We start from the raw sequence: 6141 nt of genomic DNA, 5'->3' as shown, positions 1-6141 counted from the left end.
GGTATAAAAGGGCAGCATGCAGCCATCTATATAAAGAATGTTCTTCAGATGGGTTATGTATAACTCCGTGATGGCAAGGGTATCAAATGAAGGTCGAACATCAGAGACCTTTAGGCACTTACGAAATATGACTCATGGATTAGTTAACTGCCTGTCAGATTTTCCATTATAAAACTTTAACCACATTCCGTATCTGCACAGAACCAACCAACACCTGTAAAAGTACAAACAAACAAGTGGTTATATGTGCATTTGCACAGCAGTGGGACAGGAGATGTGCTTTGGTATCACAAGAAGGTTTTTTTCTTAACTGTAAACTATTAACTAAGGAATAAAAATGAGAGGAAGAAAATGGAGACAATTCAATGGTAGTAAAAATAATATTTTCAAGTGCACATTTTCCAAAGACTCTCCAAGATAAATCTTTAGAGTTCAACTGTATCAAATGAATACAACCCCAAAATTCCTCTCTGCAGAATGTCATTATTTTAGCCATGGTGTTTCCTAATCCAAGTGTTTGCTTTTTCAATTCCACATGCTGGCATGAGCAAAAGTGGAAAAGCAACTACTCCTGTTCTGAAAAATGTTTATTGTTAAGTTTTGTAAGTATTAAAATACATAGTTAAAAATGAAGACATTGCTTTTCATTTTCAAAATTAGTGAAAGTCTTGGCCATCAGACCTTGATACATCTCTCAGAAGCCATTGTATCTTATTGTTCCAAGGTGTCCGTAAATTCAAAAAGGCAAAAGGTGTGCTCTGAGGATTCCTAACAGGAAGTGGTGCTTCTGACCTATGCATCATCAATTTAATGAACTCAACATGTGACTTTCAGCTCATCTAATTTTAGATGTCTATCTTGTCATCTGCTGCACCGTTGACACTTGACTAAGGTATGTCTTATCTGATCTGGTTTAGGTATCTACCTTAGGATGAGATGATTCATCAGAGTGTGATTTTTCTTTCCAATGGCTGTAACCTTGTCCTGGGCTCTAGCTAGGCTAGAGGGCCTTTATCTATAGCCATCTACAGCTGATAAAATGAGCCTTGCCTGAACGAATGTTCTGCCTCCAGAGAGTTGGTAATTTGTGCAAAATGAGTTGGTTACCACTGTTGCTACTGGGATGTTTTGTCTGTATCACAAAAACACTACCACATCTGGCACAGACAAATCATAATAGTCTGAAACAGCCTAGAGGCTAACGACTTTAGAGGAAATCCCAAACACTTAGATAAACTTCAACACCACATAATATTTGTGCCTCTAGAGATGTTCCAGATCAGAAGTTAGGTATGGAGTTCTCACTACACCTACCACTGTGGCATCTAACCTGTGAAGACAAAAGTCTCTGTATCCATGCCTGTTAGTCAGGTCAATTCATAAACACTATTTCCAGGGAAGTGTACAGCTACTGCTCTGTTGGAAGTTCAGAAGATGTGGACTATAAAGGTCTATGAAGAATAATTTAGTCTTGAAAAGTCTGAGAAGATGCCATTACACAAATATACAAAACAAAGCTGCAAAGAGGAAGGAAATAAGCAACTCTTCCCGTTTACTATGAGTAGTCTAAAAAACAATGAGCTTATAGTACAAGGAAAATTATGTTAGCATAAAGAGAAGTGCCACACAACAAGAAACCGTGCAGCCACTCCTTTGAGCTGAACAGAAGCACCATACCATCTCTTACACAAAGGGCTGTATGGCCAGGAAGTCGATCTAAGAAGAGACAGCATCTCCTGCTTCCCTGCCTCTTAGGAGAGAGCAGTTCCTGCTGGGGTTGGGAGCCCTCCCCCAGCTTAGGAATGCAGTTGTTCTGGAGATCCAGTTTGAGAGCATCCATGCGGAGTAAAGGGACGTTCCTAATCTTAAGGCAGCGTGATGGACTGGGTGTCTCACCTCCCCTCTAACTTACATGATGTGTTAGCTGCAACGGGTGTGATTGCAAACTGAAGCCTAAGCGTTATAACCTCTTGCAACGGAGTGGACCAGAACACCAGCTACATCAGCTGCACAGCTGGCCAAAGCGAGCAAAAGGGAGGGAGGGAGGTCTTTGAAGAACTCATCTGGGAAGAAAAAAAAAAGACGACAGTTAGAAAAAGTTTTCTCCTAACATAAAAAGAATTATGACTTTTCCCTCCGCAGCAATCACAAGAGAGAAGACTGAATTATGCAGCTGAGCGCTCTTTTTTAATGCTCTTTCTATAGGAAATACTGTTGCAACACTTGTAGAAAATATCAGGGATGCGAGGAAACTTGAAGAGGCAAAAGTAAGAACTGAAACAAAACTCACGCTAAGTGTGCGGTGCCCAAGAAGTCCAGCCACAAGCCGGTGCACTCAAGCCACTCAAACCCCACCACCATTAAGATTATGTCCAGATCTGCTGCGAAGGAGAAGGGACGCCATTTATCAAAATCCTCATGACTCCTGGGTGAATTCTTAGGCTTGGTTGCCGTGTACAAGATTTGCACATCCTTTTGTGTCTTTTTAGAGCTGACAGTATCTCCATGCAGCCACGGCTCGGGGAGCCATCGGGACTAATCACTCTTCTTTGTCTCCAAATCCTTCTTTGTGAAGCAGCGGGCAGATGCCCGGGGGCTCGATGACCTGCTAATCAGGTGTCATTAACACAGGCATTCAGAGCCCTTTCTGCTGGGCGCTCCCACTGGGGCTTCCACTCGTAGGCCTCTTCACTCCTCACACCAACACGAATCTTTCCAGTTATCGTTATAAATCTCTGTACCGCTTTCACTCCCTCCCGGCTGTTGGAAACCCCTCAGTGGCCGAAGGACACACGTGGGGAAGGGAGCCTTCGCCCTTCCTCTTGAAGACCAGCACTGTGTTTGGCTCGTGGGCCCTCGAGGCATTTAGAAAGGGTAATTGGAAGAGAAAGAAGTTCACAGAAACCATATGAAGAAGCACTAGTGCCTTCTTCAAAGTATAATATTAATGCTGCTTAATATAGGAGCCGTCTTGACTGGGTGCCTATTTGGATTTAGATAATTGCTAGCTTACCAGTTCAAACCAGTTCAAAATGAGAATGCACAGCATCCAAGATTTACTCATGTGCCTCTTGGTTTTTTGTTTTGTTTTGTTTTGTTTTTTTTCCCCTGCTGAAGTCTGCCTCGTTTCATCTTCCTTCATCTCCTGTTACTTTGACCCTGCCAACAGGAGAAAGATGACTTGTAAAACTGCAAGTTGTTCATAACCCAGTACAGGCCAGGCATTCACAGAGCGATCAAAGAGGGGCAATAAGTGGATACGTATGATTTTTTTTCATATTGGGCAAGACTATAATCTTATTTATCGATTTTGTAAAAGGCTGTGTTTTTAAGTATTTAACCTCTGTTCCATGCATTCTGTCTTCTGCTGAGGTGAAGACCCTGATATTCCATTTCTTCCCATTGGGAGAGCACAATCCACAGTAGAAAGTACTGGACTCTCTTTGTTCTGGTGTAGCTTTGCAAGTTCTTCCTGATCGACCTGATCTAACTTGAAATAAGCCATTTATATTCCTGCAAAGGAATACCAGGTTATCCACATGGCCTTTTGCCCAGGCTTAACATAATTCCTTTAAGACAAACTGCAAATGAATAGTCGTGCATTTTTCCTGTGCAGGCAAGCCCTTAATCTAATTGGAGCATGGAAAACAGCATCTGAGAAGGCAAAACAGTGTGTAGACTTGGGCAGTGAGAGTGGGAGGTAATCTAAGGTGGTGTCCACTGGGGCTGATGGAGAGATCTGAATGCAGAAAGCTAAAAGTGATTAAGGTTTTTAAAATCCAAACTAGCAAGGATTGCAGGGGTATGAAAAATAGAACCTGAGCCTGAACTTTTCCATGTTCCGAGAACTTCCATCTTCCTTTTGTTTTGAAACGGACAGGGTTCTGAAAATGCTAAACCTGCAGCATATAGGTAGTGCTGCCTCTCAGTATTAACTATTTAAAAATAGAGCTCTCCCTTAATAAGGAGTGCTAGCAGCACTGGGCATTCCTCAGATAGTTGAGGCCATAGCTGCTTAACATGAACACTTCTGGCAGCTGCATTATGTTGCACAACCACCACCTTCAAAGGTCAAAGCTTGTCAGGTGTTCACACCTGTCTGCACCAGAGGGGAGAACACTGGCAAGGCACCTCCTTAAAATGCCAGGAAAGATCTGACCCATCCCATACACACAGTGTGACCAGGGCAAATCCTCCACAGCCACGAGAGGCACGTGGCAGACTGAGAGACTCACTGGTGCAGTGCGGACATTTAGCTGAGGTATGGGCCTGAGGCTGGAAGTGAAGGACTGGATGTTTCACCAGGCTCTGGTCTGGGTACTAGCCAGCAGCAGCAGCAATTGCAACAGTTGAGCATAGCTTTTTTCGGGCCAGCCAACAGATGTGTCAGGAGCCTACAAATCTAAAACTAACGAGTACTTTTGTCCTTTCCACTGTTTGCCCTTACTTTCATTCCCCCTTCCTTCCCTCTCAGTGGCAGCCTTGTGTAGCACTCAGGTCACCAGTTCCTAGGCCAAGACCCCAGCACAAGAAGTATCTGCTGTGGGCCTGAGCTGCAAGCAGCTCTTAGAGCGATGCCCCAGGGATGCACTCAGCATGGGGATGGAGATAAAAGCCATGTGAAGTTCACGAGATCATTCTTCTCCGTGTCTGATCTGAGCATAACAGAGGAAATAGGGACAAAACTACGCTTGTACTTCTTCAGTTCCCACAGACACCAGTGACTACTTACTTGATTGTGTCTCTAAACTATTGCAGAAAAGAAAAAAGAAGACTCCACCAAAGAAAAACAGAAAAGCATCACAAGCTGCTTCAGACAAGGACTAGCATATGCTTGAACTGGTGAAGTCCTCTCCTTATATCCCTATTTCTATGGTAATAGCTTGTAAATCTTAACTGATTCTGTATATTCTTTCTGTAAACAGTCTCTGCTTTCTGTAAACAGTCTTTTGTGGCTTTTCAGGGCAAGATGTGAACCCCTTTGAAGTTTTCAAACATGTTTCAGGCATCTTTGCAGGGATCAATCTGAATCTGCTCTTCATTAAGGCTTCCCCAAGTCATTATGTATGTGCTGTTGGGCCTCTACATACCTTCTATCAGCCTCTACCTGTCCAGGAAAGGAGGGAGATGAGGGGAGACGGCAAGGCTTAGATGGCAATACACTAACCAAAGAACAGAGAAGCTCTTCATCAGATTACCTTTTAATTCATCATGTAAGTTAAATTCATGTAAGTTAAATTCTTCTTAAGTTTAGAGGTGTACTCAGCATTGGTAATGACAGAACAAAGTACTGCAGCATGATGTGGAAGATTTGATAAATTTGCTGTCAAACGCTGTCCAGCTTAGTAATTATATTTTTTATTATTAGCAACTTCCTTTATTTGTTGAAGTAAGATTTTGTATGAAAACAGAGAGAGGAAAGACAGACAGTGCTAAAACACCTGATGCAGTTCTACAGGCAACAGAAGACGACATGGATTTTCTTGAAATTTCCCAATTTCTCCCCTTGGTTTGTGTAATGCGTACTTCAGGGCACACCTACCCTGAGAAAATGTGGATAAGCATCCTTCACTCTCCTGTCTGCCCCTGCCTATCCAGGGAACAGGGCTGTGGCTCTGCACAGGCTCCTTTAGAGCAGTGCCAACAGCAGCAGTTCCAGGTCTCTGACTTGCTTGGGGCTAGTTACCACTACTCACTGTTGGAGTGGCATGGGCATTTGTATAGCCACTCCAAACAGCTGGTTTATTTTAGAGACTAAACTGAGCTGGGGGTGCAGAATGAGGTAGGGACTACCTAAACTGATAGTGTCAGTGAAAGAAATGCTTGGATTAAGTGTACCAGCTTTGCCCTGTGTACTGCGTACAGGCATGTATGGCAGGAAATACACTGCAAACTGAGGGAAGTCACTGACTATGAAACAGTATCCCATGGGCATTTCCCTGGGCAGCAGAGTTGACTTTTTTTTTTTTCTTTTTTTTTTTCCTGCTCCTACAAAGAAAGTTATTTTAAGCTCAGATCAGCTCCTTCATTCACTGCACTGGCCGGCATCACTAGCAGCTACGCTGGGACAGTCATGGGGACGCCTTGAGGACAGGAACAAATGGCAAACTGGGAACTGCCTTCACCAGTACTGCTCTGCAT

Source organism: Lagopus muta, chromosome 1 (assembly GCF_023343835.1).
Source record: "Lagopus muta isolate bLagMut1 chromosome 1, bLagMut1 primary, whole genome shotgun sequence".
Taxonomy (NCBI): domain Eukaryota; kingdom Metazoa; phylum Chordata; class Aves; order Galliformes; family Phasianidae; genus Lagopus; species Lagopus muta.
Note: the sequence above shows the minus strand (reverse complement) of the source record.